The sequence below is a fragment of the Phasianus colchicus genome, chromosome 7, assembly GCF_987193195.1.
Source record: "Phasianus colchicus chromosome 7, bPhaCol1.hap1.1, whole genome shotgun sequence".
In the NCBI taxonomy this organism is placed as follows: Eukaryota; Metazoa; Chordata; class Aves; order Galliformes; family Phasianidae; genus Phasianus; species Phasianus colchicus.
In genome coordinates, this window is record NC_143442.1 from 32,518,085 (window position 1) to 32,534,123 (window position 16,039).

Genomic DNA, 16,039 nt, shown 5'->3' on the forward strand with positions numbered 1-16,039 from the left:
ACTGAATGCTGGGAGCAAAGGGGAGAGCCAGGAACACTGCAGGTAGTTGGAAGTGGAGATTGCTGTACCAGTGGGGTTTGCTGTGCTCTTTTAAAAATAGCTCAGGGAGCCAAGATTGCAGGAGCTCAATAGTCATGCATAATCCGTTATGGTGCAAGGGAGAGATGTGATCGTTGCAGCTGCAGGCAGGGAGTGGTTCCAGCCCTACCTGGTACGCAGAGTTTATTGCAGCTGTTGAGGCAGTGGACACATTTTCAGTGGGAAGAGCATCTCTGGGGTCTGCCCTAGCAGAAAGCGCAGGCCTCAAGGTGGCAATGTGTTGCTGTGGAGGCAAATGGCCACAATGGCAAACATAATTTTACCAAGTAACCCTGTTACTCCAACCTTTTGAAAGCATTGTAGCAAACTCTAATGTGTTGTGACAAAAAGGAATTGGAGGGGAAATTAGAAAAAGGCTGACCCGCTCTCAAAATTTCCAAGTAAGATGGAGGTCTTGAAAGGGCTCTATGACTTGTGTGCCAGCAGTAGCCACAGAGAAGGGCTAGGCCTCAGTAACAAGGCAGTCATTCAGGCTTTCCTGAGTCTCCAGGCTGTTTTCTGCCATTTACAGCTCTGATTTCCAAGGTAAAATGTTTTATTTTGCATCCATGAGGTTGATACACAGTCATTTTATCCAGGTGTATTTGGTGTCTGTGTCAATTGCAGATCTATAGCCTTCTGCTGTATTTGAAGTATGTCTCCATTTATTCTAAGCTCGTTAATTTCTAACTTCATTTGATGCCTCCTAATTTCTTTGGCTATGGCTTATGCTGCTCTCAAAGTACTGGCTCCGTGGTCAATGGTCACCTGACTCTTGAACCAGTGATGTCAAGGAAGGAAAGCATGGCAAGCAGCAGCTTGTGGCTTCTTCATATGGATAGAAGCAAAACATAGCAGATGATGTTGGAAGTGCAATGTCAGGTAGATCAGCAGCTCAGATGTTTCTTCTGTGCCACGGCTGAAAGACACAATGCGGCGTTTATGCAAGTGTAAATGTACGAGATGCTGTTTCATAAGCAAAAATGCTCAGCTCTTTAATTACTGTTTTGTCTACTGTATTTAATTTCCTAGTGCATGAATCCCTGTCTTGAGATAGTTTTTGTTATGTAATTACTGTTAACGATTAGAGCTCAGCATTAATTAAACAGATCAGTTTTCATTCTCAGACATTTTAGTTAAGATGCCTTTAGGCTATTAGGCTGAGCTTTTTTTTTTTTTTTTTTTTTTGAGCATGTCTTCATTAGAGTTTATGTTTCTTTTATCTGCAGACAAGGTTTCTCTGGTTTGCTGTGCAACATCAGAGTACTATCAGCTTTTTCCTACTCTCAGCGGGAACTAAACTCCAGTATTTTATTAGAGACATAAAGGATGCCTAGTGATATGATTACAGCTCATACATTTGTTGTTTTGGTTCTCGTCCTGCTGGCTGATTTTTGAATCATGAGTGATAGTATGATATTTACAAACCTATTTTACATCTTGATCTTAAAACATGCACTAGTGTTTTCAGCAGAAATCTATCGTCTAACAGCATCACTTCCTTCTTTAATGTTTGTTCCATGATGAAGCCTCTAAATCTGGACTGCTTATTTCAAATTTTATTAGAAGTTAATTTAGAAGAAGTCACTGCAGTTGTTTGAATGTCATGTATAACACAATTTGAAAAATGCCATTTAATATCTACTGTTTGCTCCTGACTTCCATGTGAGCTACAATAGACATCTGGGAAAGTCATCCAGTTCTGATACAGAACTGGTGGTGAATCCACCATGCTCCTGTGTTCATCTAGTTAATTATCTCCATCACTGAAATTGGAAGTTGGACCTGCTTTTAGAAGGTGGATTGCTTCTGGGACAATATAATTGGTGTTGTCTTTAAGGAGAAGTTGGTTCTGTAGGTTTTTATCAGAAGAGCTCATTAGGGCCAAGTTAAATTACTTGTATCCTGGGCTGCTTAATGCTAAACAGGTGGCATGCCTTCCCAGGAAGGTAGGCTATTGTTGCTGATGCTTGTTATATTCATTTCCTATTGACTTTTGGGAAAAATGATAAAGCATATGATAAAAGGACATCTTATGAACTATGGGTATTATCCTTTGTAAGATGATCTGATCGCCTGATTGGTGTGAACTTGTCAACTGTGCTGAGCATGGCTGCTTTGTCTTGGCTTAAATTGACTATGAAGCTTGGGTATGGGGGTGAGAGTGTTGAAATGGGTTCAGATTGTCTGCTCTTTGCAGCAGCAGTTATCCCATCTGGCACCGGATACCTCATTGCTGTAGGTCTCGTAGCTCAGATGGTAGTAGGAAAGAAAAAAAATACAGCAACAAAATACAACCTTTTCTTTGTCTTCTGAATATCAGATGATGGAGGCCACCAGGGTGAAACAAGTAAGAGAGCTGAACAAATGCCTTGAACACCATTGTCCAGTCAGTTTGAAAAGCGAAGCATTCTCCTTGGCATAACACATCAGTAAGTTCCTTGTCTTCTTTTGGATGCCTGTGAATCATTTGTAAAATTACTGCATTTCCGTACTGATTACTGATCAGGCAGTTGGACTAAGCGACTTTTAAAGATCCTTTCCAACAGACCTATTCTACACAATTCTACTTCCAGTCATGTTACCTATCACAAATTAAAATTTACCTCTTTTTTACTGTCAGTCCATTGTATCTTGCTACGATACATATAGCTTGGCCATATCGTCTCACTCTTCTTAAGCCTCAATGGTTAGTGTAGCTGTACATCATTTTTAACCTTCTCTTCAGCATCCCCTCATGCTTCTCATCTTTACCTCATTGAGGACATTGTGTCAGAGTAATTAGATAAATGTCAGATTTGGTTTTGTGTTTGTGTGGGACAAATATCCAAACTAAAGACAAGCTTACAGTCTCCCCTCTCCCATTAACAACAGTCTTCATGGTTCTGCTTTCATCCATTAACTAACAAACATGTAGTAAGGTAACAATGAAAAAGGAACAGAGTCTGGGTTTCTGTTCCTTGCTTTGTCATAAGCAGGGCAGCCTTCACTGACACAGTCTAGTCTCAGGGGCCTTTTTCAGGGCTCAATTAAGTCAACTGGGACCATTGATTTAAAGTGATGAATTGGCTTTTCATTGCTCATGTGGGTAAGGTTATTCAGCTGCTTTGCAAAATAAAGTCCTCTGGATGGAAGTAATGGCCAGGAGATATAATCTCATCCTGATTCCTCAGTATCTCTTTCCTTATTTGAAAAGATTTATGTGATTTTTTTTTTTTTTAATATAATTTCCCTCAGAAATGAAATTGTAACCAAATACATTGTGATACAGGTCTCAAGGCTCATTTCCTTGGTAGATAATCTTAAATCTCTACTGCTTTAATTCTTTAACACTTTCAGAGTCAGTGAATTACAATTTTCGCTCAGATTTTCTTTTTTTACTGTAAGATGCCTTCGTAACAAGGAGGCTTCAATAATAAAATAGTTATGTGATATTTTAAAATGATTGTTTAGCTATGCTTTACCTCTTACTAATATGGATTGATATAAACAGTGTTCTCTGTTTAAAAGGAGATATTTAAAGCCCTCAGAACACAGCTGGCTTTCTTCTTTTTTTCTGCCTAATCAGATTAAGTGTAATCTACAATGCCTTTCTGTAAAGAAAAGTGAAATGCACTTCTCATCAATTTAAGAGGAGCCTGTGGCAGCATTTAAGAAAATTAATTAAAAGTTGTTCTGTTCTGAGGAGCCAGCCTAAAGCATAGATCCTCCTACACACGTTTACATTTCTAAAGGCTGTCTTCTAGAGAAGCAAGTACTTTTCTGAAGTGCTGCAATCCAACTGGTTCACCCCCTGGCTGGTGCTGTTGGCAGAGCAACCAGGAGCAGTGAGGAACTGGCCATACTTGAGAATGCTCCAGCATTACTGGTTTGGTACTTACTATAAGACTTCTCCTTTTTTTCCAAAGAGTGATTGGAGGTTGAAGTGTGTGACAACTTGTTGCTGAGAGCAAGGGGATGAAAGCTGTGATTAGGCTATGTTTTCATGCAGACAATGCAAAGAATGCATGAAATGAGAAATCAAATTGGTGCACTGACTAAATTCTATAGGCCTAGAGAGAGCTCCTCCTTGAAGAACAGTAGGAAAGTGAGTAAAGTAAGAGTCAAAGAAATTGAGCAGCCTTGAAATTGCTCCACACTCCCCTTCATGTTCCTGGGGCTAAGGACACTACATTTACACCGAGAGGTGTTCTCTCTAAAAGGAAACTAAATGGGGCATGAACAGCAATTCAAGTCCCTGGGGAAATATACGGAAACTAAATCAGATTGAGCATGTAGGAAAGAATTGTCAAAACCATCCCAGGTGATAGAGTTATGGGAGAACAAGGAAGGACGTAGACAAATGTGGGAAGGAGAAATAGATGCTGAGTGCTGTGAAGCCTCCTGTGTCAATCCAGTTGGTACCAAGGGCATTCTGACCTTCGCAGGAAGGGAGAAAACTGTTGGAGAGACCCGTGGTTGCTTGTCCCCAGGATCTTCAAAAAACAAAGCTGAAAAGGATCTAGCCAGTAAAAAATGACTGGTAATTCTGATTATTTACTGAACAAAGGTCCTAGCCCAGGGTTTGCATGTGCCGGGTGAAGAAGCAGATCAATATATTTTCTGTTTACTGAAGAAATGTTATGTGATGTTACGTTGTTCATGGCCAGCCAAAAAATGCTTACCTTCTGCAGTCATTTCTGGTTTATAAAAACTATAAATACTGTTTTATGATCCAGACAGAGATCTCACAGAATCACAGAATCGTAGGGGTTGGAAGGGACCTCCAGAGATCATTGAGTCCAACCCCCCTGCCAAGGCAGGTTCCCTACACCAGGTCACACAGGTAGGCATCCAGGCAGGTCTTGAATATCTCCAGAGAAGGAGACTCCACAACCTCCCTGGGCAGCCTGTTCCAGTGCTCCGTCACCTCACCGTAAAGAAGTTCTTGCGCACATTGGTGCGGAACTTCCTATGCTCCAGCTTCTGGCCATTTCCCCTTGTCCCGTCTCCGCACACTGCTGAAAAGAGTCTGGCCTCGCCACTTTGCCCCCCACACCTTAGATATTTATAGACCTGGATCAGGTCCCCTCTCAGTCTTCTCTTCTCAAGGCTAAACAGACCCAGATCACTTAGCCTTTCTTCATAGGGGAGATGCTCCAGGCCCTTCACCATCTTTGTGGCTCTCCGCTGGACTCTTTCCAAGAGATCCCTGTCTTTTTTGTACTGAGGAGCCCAGAACTGGACACAGTACTCCAGATGAGGCCTTACCAGGGCAGAGTAGAGGGGGAGGATCACCTCCCTCGACCTGCTGGCCACGCTCTTTTTAATGCACCCCAGAATGCCATTGGCCTTTTTGGCCACAAGGGCACACTGCTGGCTTATGGCCAACCTGTCGTCCACCAGGACACCCAGGTCCCTCTCCGCAGAGCTCCTCTCCAGCAGGTCATCCCCCAACCTGTACCGGTGCATGCAATTATTCCTCCCTAGGTGCAAGACTCTACACTTGCTTTTGTTAAACCTCATCTGGTTTCTTGCTGCCCAGCTCTCCAGCCTGTCCAGGTCTCGCTGAATGGCAGCACAGCCTTGAGGCGTGTCAGCCAATCCTCCCAACTTCGTATCATCAGCAAACTTGCTGAGGGTGGCCACTACCCCCTCATCGAGGTCATTGATGAAGATGTTGAACAGGACCGGACCCAGCACCGACCCCTGGGGAACACCGCTGGTTACAGGTCTCCAACCAGACTCTGCACCGCCAGTGACAACCCTCTGTGCTCTGCCAGTCAGCCAGTTCTCAACCCACCTCACTGTCCACTCATCTATCCCGCACTTCCTCAGCTACTCAGTTAATCTACTCATATGCTCTCCAGAAATTTGATATCCAAATTGAGATGAGTGCATCGTTTGTAGGCAGAACCATGAGCGAATCAAAACACACAACTATAAGAAATAAATTATTTTGTAGTGAATTTTCTCTTTTTAGTGGATTATTTCAAGATCCACGTCTCATGTAAGTACCACCCACTTTTTGGCTTTTACAAGTGGTGCAAATTTTCCAATAAATTCTGCTGTGAGTATTATAGCTCAGTAAAAGAATACTTCCTGGGGAATGTGAAATCCAGAAAATAGATGACAATAGATAATCTGTTTCAAGGGAAGAGCATCACTAAGTCCTAAGGGATACCACTAATTATATCTTTGGAAGAGAAGAATGCAAGTAAGAAAAACAGCTAGGCCCTCCTTGTGAGGCTACTCAGAGATAACATTTTGCATAAAACTGCCTATAATTGAAAGAGACATGAGAGAATAAGCATGAAAAAAGAGTGCCCTGTAGGTGAAAGCAAGCAGGTGCAAAAAATGAGAGCAGCAAATCCCTCTTCCCCTTCTCTGCTTCTCCATTTGCAAGTAAGTTAAATCGTTTAGAAGGAAATAATGGACGTGATGAATTAAAATTGAGGTAACAAAGAACAGAAAAACAATGCATGGAATGGCACAGAGAATAAATGAAAAATACACCCCATTCCCACTGCGTGAAGATCAAGATCCATCATCTAATTGCACGTTCCACGATATGTAATACTGAGTATCGGAGATGTCCGTCCAAGTTTTTAGCCTTGTAGTTATGTTCAGAGCTGATAGCAAGCTGGGAAATCTCTCTTAAAAAAATAAACAAAACCAACACCTAACCATTTCGTATGAAATGCAGTGACACAGTGGCACTGTACAGCTTTGTGATTCTCTTTCTCTATAATGGCTGTAGGCAGTATTTGATGAAGCCTTCTCCAGAAGATTCTTCCAGATTGAATTTCTTTCTGTTCCCACAAAGTGAAAAACAAGCAAACAAAAATCACTAAACAGTTACATTTGACAAGAAGGGAAAAAAAAAAAGAAAAAGAAGGCATCATGGGGAGCTTTTCATTCCCAGGTAATTTTGGCTATGGTCTGAAAGCAGGTAGCTATTCTAAGCTTGGGCAAGAGAAACTCAAAAACCAAGAAGGAAGCTCTTGTATTGATCTCCTTAGGAAAAGAGTGGAAAAGATGCAAAAAAAAAGGCTGAGAATATATATGATCCCTGCAGGATAAAGGTCTTGTCTCAGTCAACATTTACTCTCTGGATGAAGGAGATGAAATCATCCCAAATGTACATAGTGCTCTGTCTCTTTTTTATACCCTGAGTATAAAAGCAGTCTGAGGTGTTTAAACCTGCAATGGTGGTATTAAATTACAGAGTACAAGGCTTTTCCTATGGTTCCTTCTCTGGTAGAGAACAGTAGGCCACCAAGTAGATTACAGTAGCATGTATGAGCTCTTCAGTATCCTCACCTAACGTTTCTAGCATGGAAGAGTGGGAATCATTTTGACTGTGTTCCTTTTCCCATATGATCAATGCAGAAAATCTGCCAATGCCAGCCCGACATGTAGAAGGGGCTCAAAATTACCAGTCCTCATGTTTACAGTGATGGGTTTTGTTAAATATTTATATCCAAGATGCTGACTTCTTCCAGAAAAAAAAAAATCAGCTGTCACTGTGATTGAAAATGTTTGGGGATTATTGCCTTTAACTGACGATTTGTCTAAGCAAATTTAGCAGTAAAGTTTTTATGCTTTTCACTGAAAAGTGGCAAGTGAAGGGTGATAAAATCCTGCAGAGCTTCTCCTCAGCTTTGTTCCCTCATTGCATAGTTCTGCAAATTGCAGCAAACCAGTCACATGGAGCCCTCAAACCACAGGGCTCACATAGTTCGTGTTCACTTCTTGCCTCGTCTAGGATAGCTGCTGGATTCAAAGTCACATGAGCATGGTTAGAAGAAAACAGCCTTGATATGTTTACCATAAATCTGTGAACCAAATATCCTGTCAACTATGTATTATCCAGGTCTTTTAACACTTTTTAATTATATTTGAACATGCAGTGCAGTGCCTTGCTACTTCTCTGGAAGAGAAGCTACTTCTCTGTTCTGGGACAGGCTGCCCAGAGAGGTTGTGGATGCCCCATCCCTGGAGGTGTTCAAGGCCAGATTGGATGGGGCCCTGGGCAGCCTGGTCTAGCATTAGGTGGGATGGTTGGTGGCCCTGCATGTGGCAGGGGGTTGGAGATTCATGATCCTTGAGGTCCCTTCAACCCTGGCAATTCTGTGATTCTCTGTTGCTGCAGCTGTCTTGAAGGCAGAGTTCAGTCCGGCATGATTTCTTTATAGGTGCATTGCTCATTTCTAAGAGGAGAGAGTAAAGGTAGTTTTCAGACAAGTTTCTCAACTATGTGTTGACTACAAATATTCTAAGCAAATTTTTGCAGCTAGTAATGCATTTCTCACAAACGCCATTTCCATAAATACCAAGGTAGAAAGATGTCCATAAGGCAGCATGATCTATGTTTCTATGGATGCAAGAATCATGGAATGGTTTGGTTTGCAGGGAACGTTAAAGTCCTTCTAGTTCCACCTCTTCTGACATCAGCAGGCACACCTTTCACTAGGTTGTGTTGATCAAACCCCCTTCCAGCCTGGCCTTGAGCACTTCCAGGAATGGAAGTGTTCTCCTTCTAGACTATGACTGTAACTGTACAAAATTGGCTGCCCTGGAGTTTAGGTAAAAACAATATTTCAGAAAATGATTTTCCTAAAAGCCCAAGGATTGTGTACTTAGTCCCTGCCAAATATCTGTGAGGTTTTGTGTACGCTCAGGTGCCCTTCAAAAAAGCCCACATCTCTGTTTAAGTATTTTCCATAATTGCTGCTTCCCACATCCAGCCAGCCACTAATGCACGCTCTTGCACATCACCATGTCTATTGCAGCTGATCTCCAGACTTCATCCAGAAGGAACACGCTGAGAACAGGTTGAAATAGTTAGGAATATACACTGAGACATGTAATTAGATTGAACCAGACTAGGCAATAGGAACAGCTTCTGAATGAAGGCTGACTGCTGTCTGCAGTGAGCGCAAACTGCAAGAGGAAGGGTTAAGAAAATTGAATTTGGAAGTAATGGGGTAATAGGCAAATATATTCAGAATTAATATATTCATATAAATATTGTACAGTAATTTATTTGCCAAATAGCAGTCATTTACTCTGTGGCAGAGGTCAAATAACGGAGAAAATTTATTTGTGAATAAATTATTCAACAATTAATACAAAATGTAGCTGCTAAATTATTCATGGAGACAAATTCAACCAGTTCTAATTCATTCCCACTTCGAAAGTGTTTCTAGATACATCCATACGAGCATTTCAGCAGGGATCACAAGTGCACTTCTGAGTGTCTCCCAGTTGCCCTACTCTTGCAGCTCTAGCTTGTGTCATTGTATGGCTGGATCTGGGGGTAAGGAGGTGCCCTGTCTCACCCACTCCAGTGTGGTGAGCTCAGGTGATGGGAAGAGGATTTAATCTGAGCAGCAGCCACTGCGTGGAGCAGTGCTGTGATATCAGTCCGTGGCTCCTGAAGCAGGCAGAGGACATTACTCCTGTGTCTGCACACTGCAGATTGCTGGATGTCATCCACCGAGGCCTTTGTGGAGCTTGATAACCTGTCTTACATAAGTCCATAAAGGTGTTTGTTCTTCCCTTGGAGATACAAGTAACCTAATGCGTTCCTGAGTCATTTCTCCCAGCATTGACTAACTTGGCATTGAAAAAGAAATCTGCACGTTATTCTTAAGTTGAATTTCCCTTCAGGAGCAGCTTCACTGGAAGTCACTGTACCCACCAACCACTTCCCACCAACCAAAGGCTTTCCCAGTGAACCAAACCCTCTCTTCTCACAGATCTTAATATTCTTTTGCAGTTCAACAAGTGGTTCAACCTCTTGTCAGCTTCAGCATGCCAGATGGCTTCTCAATTCCTGAGATCGTGGTCCTCCTTCATTGGATGCATTAGAAGAAAAGGTAAGCAGTCCTTCATGTGGTGTTAAATGACTGGTTGACTTATAGCATAGACCTGGAGCAGAGGCACTGTGTCTATTCATTAGTCTCTTCTTTTTTTCTAAGGGAGGGAATCTCTAGCTCCCCTATAGCCAGTCCCTCATCCAGGGCCCCTCGGGGTGATTCTGAGGGGACTGGTGGAGAAATGCATGTCTGCAGGGCTGAGGGGAAAGCGGGGATGCCAGTCAAGTTAATGGGAGTGCGTGAAGGAGATAAGAATTACACATGTATTAGGGAGGTTAAGACATGTCAGCAAAGACAACTTAAAAAATATGATTTTCCACAGTTAATTGCAGTTTAACGTAACAAGAAGCAGTGCGTGCTTCCAGAGGTAAAATCTGAAGGCAGAGAAACACAAAAGACAAATGTCATGTATTTATGTACTTCGAGGCCTCATACACCACCACCTTGTACACCACCAGCTGTATTGCATTGCTGTCAACTTCTCTTCCTTCAGAATCTGCTTCCTAATAATGTTTCCATATGTGAGAAACCAACCATTTTAAGCTTTTTTTCCTTTTTTTTTTTTTTTTTTGTTAAAGCCATATCTGCAGGCTTAGTGCCTGGAAACCAGAGCCTCTGTGAAACTGTGTCCAGAAACAGGACTTTGTGGACATCTGTTGGTGGCTGCTTCCAGCACAAACAGGACCTGGTGAGTTGCATCAAAGTACCCAGGCCTTTTGAATCTGAATCTATGGTTACTATCTGGATTTTCTTTTGGGAGATGGTCTTTGTGTGGTATAGTTGGAGACTTACCTGAAGTGAATGAATGCTTTTTCTCCTAGTCTCTATTTCAAGGACATACTTTTAAAATGGCTGCTATCTTTCATTATTCCTTAACACATATTTTAAAAATTTCTACCATATATCATAACTGAAATTTGGAACAGGCCACTTGTTCCATTGACACAATTTCATGTTCCCACTGAACTGGAATCTCTAAATTTTGCAATATTCACTTATGCCTTCACTATGTACCACTGAAGGATAGTGAATACACTGAAGCCTCAGTGGCTGACCCAGATGCCTTGCAAAATAATCATGAAAATTAACCAGTCCAAGCAGAAAACCTACTCTTGCCCTTACCATGGTTGTATTGGTATTAATTAGGGGAAAAAGAAGCTATTAACTGGCTCACAAAGAGTATGAAAGAAATGATTCATTTCCAGTGAGTGAGATGCTGGAGTTTTTGCTTGAAATGTGTGTGTTTTTCCTCTGAAGAACCGCAGTATATGCTGCTGCACAGACCCTGTTCCCTGCCCACAGGGCTGAGCTGAAGCTTTTCAGCAGGAGAACCTGAGAACAGGGTCTCCCTGATCAATAGCACAGCGGCAGCAACACTGGCTCACAATGTGCTGCTTCATTTGATGCAACTTTTGTGTGAAAAAGCTGTGTTTGGCTTTGTAGTATTTCATGCTGCATCTTTCAGTGATTTTCCAGCACTAAATCTGCTTTTGTGTTGCAGGTACCAAGAGTAACTGCTGAAGTTTCCAGTGCTACAGCAACGAAAGAGCAAAATTGGGTGCCTGGAGGAAAAGTAATCTGGTTCAGCTGAGCTCTGTCTGAAAAGCAGGTTACCATAGCTTAATGAATTATCCTGAGTTTGCAGAACAACGTGTTCTCTTACCTGAAAGGTAAGATAAAGCTACGTTGAAAAAAAGAAAAAGAGTATTTCATTAATGTTTAAAACAGCTAACCTGGTGTTTGCCACATCTTGAGTGCATGCCTGGCTGCAGTCAGTGGCTGTCTGCCTGGTGCTCATCAAGAGATGGCAGTGTTTCTGTGCAGAGGCAGTGTTTCTATTGCTGGATCTTCATTTACCACAGTGTCTGACAGAAGGGCGTTCTGACTACACAGAAATATACTTTTTATAATCACCTCTAAGAATATTATGACAGACGATTAATAATCTGACAGCAAAGTAACTATTTTTAATGGCTTAAACTGAACACTTTATTTCATCTTTGAACCAATTCTCCCTGTAATCCCATTACTGCAATAAAAGTTTGGGTAGCAGGATCATACTGGCCTTGCTCTGCCTGCAGTGCCTTGATGAGACCTGTGCTGGCAGGAGCAATATGTTCAGCACTGACACAAAAGCCTCAGGGTAGAAGTGACCTGCTGGAAGTCTTCAGAATTTATTTCAGGTGGTTCAAAATGTACTTTTACCTTTGCTGCTGAAATTTGATAAATGCAGCAGCAAGTTAGTTATGAGACATCTTAATTAGCCTTGGAGCAATATCTGTTTGGTTTTGGATGGTAGTTTTTGTCATAGGTGTGAGGTTATACACCTGGTTTTTAAATGGGGACACAGGTGCACGTGGTTTACTCCAGTGTTGGTTTTCCTGCATAAAATTTCACATAGATTCTGCTGAACTGAGTTTAAATAGTTTTCGTGGAGAACTTAGAGCATTTTCCAACAACTTTTGTGAGCCTTGTACATGATTTTGCGTAGACAGAAACAGGTCATTGGTATGTGAGCATCTTTGGTGAGGCCTATTCTACTTGTCTGATTCATTGGTTGGCCTTCTTACTTCTGGCTTCCACCCATTGCAGTTCTCACTTGGGAATCTAAAACCTGCTGTTAGAAAAGTCCAAGGGAAGCTGGTATTCTCATCCTTAGGTACAGCTTCTGAAATATCATAAATAAAATCACTCCTTGGCTGTATAAACCTGTGTACCTTTCAACTAAAACTGTAGCATTTCAGCAAGATGCCAAACTGTACAATTATTTGTTTCTTCCTGTAGTATGTCAGCATAGAACGTGTGTATTTGAAAGGAGGGTTAATGGAACATTTGAAATGATCATTGGTAAATGCTACATTGTATGTATCTTAAATCCAGAATGTGACAGGTAACTGCAGCTGGCTGTGATTCAGGTAAGGAACATGAATGATTCACGAGGTTGGTGGAAGTGGAGTAGGTAATTCTTTCATCTTGATCATTTTCTCCCTGAAGCCAAATATCTCGCATATGGTGACAGCTTTGTAAAATAGTATGATGGCCAGTAAGAACAGGGGAGCATAGAAAGACAACTGCTAAAACAGATTTGATTTGGATATAAGAGAAAGAGCCTGTCTCTCTTTGTCTTGCTTTTTTTTTTTCCTTCTATTCTTTTGCTGGCTTTCTTACCAGGCACAGAGGGAATTGTTAGGAAGGAAAGGTGCCTGGCCTGGAATGCTAATATCTCTGCTTTGATAAGTGTGAGAGATGTTTTAATTAGGAAGAGGATGCAAAGACTTAGAAGAATGTAGTTACTCATGTAATTTGAAAACCCTGGAAACAATCCTGAGGGGCAATAGCCTGAGGAACAATTACAGTTTATTTCAGTTTATTATGTAGCCAGCTGTAGCTTGTATGTGCATTTCTGAGGTGGCTTGATAGGAAAATACCTGTGTGATTCTGTTTCAGTTGGCTTTTTTCCAGACAGAAGAGCCCTAAATTGCACTTAGCATGTTGTTAACTGCTTCCACTCTGAACCTTCTCAATCGCTTTAACAAGGTAGATAAAGAACATCTTTTTCACCTGAGCCAAACCCATAATCTGGCAGACATGAGCTGTAATCCATGCAGGAATCCCAGTGGTTAGCTGGAGGAGAAGGGATGGCTTGTTATGCTGCTGGACATCAGTACAATCCGTGGCTGGAAGCTGAACCTTGCTGTAGAGACTTCTCAATTCCAAACCTGGCTACACCTGCCCACCATGGGCTTGCCCATCATGTCAAGAATGATGGACAGTTTCTGTGCCTGCCCTAGCATAAATGGTGTCTTTGGTTAAAGGTCTTGAGTTCAGAAACGTCTTGTGATCTACCCAAAATTGTTTGATAGGGTCCTGTAACTTAGAATTGACTTCTATATCTGTCTCTCCCTTCTTTTTCTTCCTCTCTTCTTAAGTTACCCCTACTTTGTTTTCTTCTTTTTCCTTTCCTGTCCCCTATTTTCTGTAGATCTAATTACAGGTCATCTGCACAAGGCTTTCCCCAGCTCATCTCTGCATCAGAAAGAGGAGTTTCATGAGCCAGCACAAGGAATGCATTGTTGCCTTCCATCTTGCCTGCAGTGAACTCCTCAATACAATGATAAACTACTTGTATTAAACAAGAGAAGGAGAATTTTGAGACAATAAATAAATCATCTCCCTGCAGAGCAAGTTGGTAAACGTGAACAGGGTAAGCTTGAAGCACTTCCAACCTCAGGAGCCACAGCATGCATAAGGATTTGATCCAACCCCGCTGAAGTCAGTGAAAAGAATCCTGCAGGCTTTTGGGAGCTTTGGAGGGGGATTTGTGATTTCTGGGGAAATGTGAACTGTCAGTATCCTTCTTCCCCCAGCTGCCTCTGTGCAAGAGCTGAGCAAATCTCCCATGGTCTAGTTTCACTCTGATCCCCAAACGGAATTGTGATCCTGTGATACTGGGGCAAGTGGCAAGCTGGGTGGATGTTTGCAAATGCCACTAACAGCAATTCTCTCTCTTTCAAAATGTTTAGTGTCAATATTTCTTTTTCTTTTCTTTCTTTCTTTTTTTTTTTTTCTTTAGAAAAATAGATATAAAATTGGAGATCTGGAATATTTGCTTTTTGCTGCTTGTTAAACTTTACTTTTTGGCAATTTACATTTGAGAATTACTTTCAGGGACAACACTTCAGTCAGTTGTTACATTTATTGTAATTATCAGCTTTGTGAGCTTGCAATCCACAGTTCTGCACCTATCCTGCAAGATGTTGGTCGTGTGATCTATAAAGATGATCAGAAATTTGGCTTTTGTTTCCTACAGGAAAAAAATAGCAGAGGCATTTTGGGGGCTTGTGCCTTTACAGTTACTTTATCTCCTTGTTTGTCTCTGGTCCCAGAACCTTGTGTACTGGGAGGAAAGCAGACCTTACTGGAGACAAAACTGTGTTTCTCAGCAAACCAATTTGCAAGAAAGCTCAAAAGCAATTACACAAAGTAAACAAGAAAGGATGTTGTAGATCTTGTCCCTTTTTCTAGCTGGGTACTTAATGCCGAGCTGATGGGATTATTTGATTTCACCCTTCCAAATCCTACTGTGTGTTATCTTTTCAGAATGACTTTTATGTAATCTTTAGTGTGCATAAATACATGTTAACAAAAGTGATGCAATGAAAGCAAAATGGTAAGCATCAAAAGCAAAACATTATCATGCAAACATCACTGTTTCTTTTCTCCTGCAAAGGCTAAACCCATTGGCTTGCATACTTGAGGAATTTATTATGATCTTTCCCCAGAGTGCAGATCCACAAAAAAATCTAATGTGGTATAAAAGCTTGAACACATATTATTGGTTCAAAGGAATGAAGAAAGCTTTGTGTGGTTCTCATCACGATTTTAGCTGATCTAGTTGCATTTGTTCTCCTGATTTCTGTCAGGTTTTAACATAGATTAAATTGGAGAGGTTCCTTTCTTTCAGAGCTCCACCTCTGTTTTCTTGTGTGTGTTTGTCCTTGGGAGTCTTGCAGCTAACGTATACCATAAATTTCCCCACCCTGTAATAAAATGCATGCCCTGCATTAGAGAGCAGGATGGGAACTTTCATCAAAGCTTCCCATGGAACAAGACATCAGTCTTTCTGCTTCCTTCGGGGGTGTTCCTAGCAATCACCAGCTGGAGGAGGAAATGCAAAGAACTGTGCGGCAACCATAATGCCTCTTCCTTTCATTGCAGCTGCTATGCAGAGGGGCTGGAGTCTTTCATTTACATACCAGGTGGTGCCATGGCTTCTGTCCTCTTTAACACTCTGGAGTAACTCCTCATTACCACTTGGGAAGGAAGTACACAGCATCCTTTAGAATCAAATATACAAGAAGAAATCAAGTAGGTGTCTCTCAATTCTGTGTGCAAAGTAAAGAAAAAGTACTCCAGGAATTTAGAAAAGGGGTTAGAAATGCTGTTTCAGTCAGTCAAGTGCACTGCGGGTGGAATCAGCACACCACTCGTCTATCACTGACAGTGTAACAGTAGGCATGCAAGTGTTTCTTCCTACCTAGTGTTAGGACACCAGCCCTGGCCTCACCTTCCTTATCCAACTGAGATGAGGCCAAAAC

At 41.6% G+C, this 16,039-nt stretch overlaps 1 protein-coding gene across 12 annotated transcripts in view; it reads left to right on the forward strand.

The window, feature by feature from the left end:
- The window catches only part of CPS1 (carbamoyl-phosphate synthase 1), a 256,402-nt gene that overhangs the window by 136,705 nt on the left and 103,658 nt on the right, over positions 1–16,039 (forward strand). For 10 of the 12 annotated variants that reach the window (XR_016468447.1, XR_016468446.1, XR_016468445.1 and 7 more), the window contains exons 44-47: positions 2,402–2,510; positions 9,842–9,941; positions 10,520–10,629; positions 11,443–11,611. The gene's annotated coding sequence lies outside the window, so the exon portion shown is untranslated. Of the gene's footprint in view, positions 1–2,401; positions 2,511–9,841; positions 9,942–10,519; positions 10,630–11,442; positions 11,612–13,870; positions 14,375–16,039 lie in introns of those variants that run through there. The other 2 variants (XR_016468456.1, XR_016468450.1) reach the window with 2 other exon arrangements.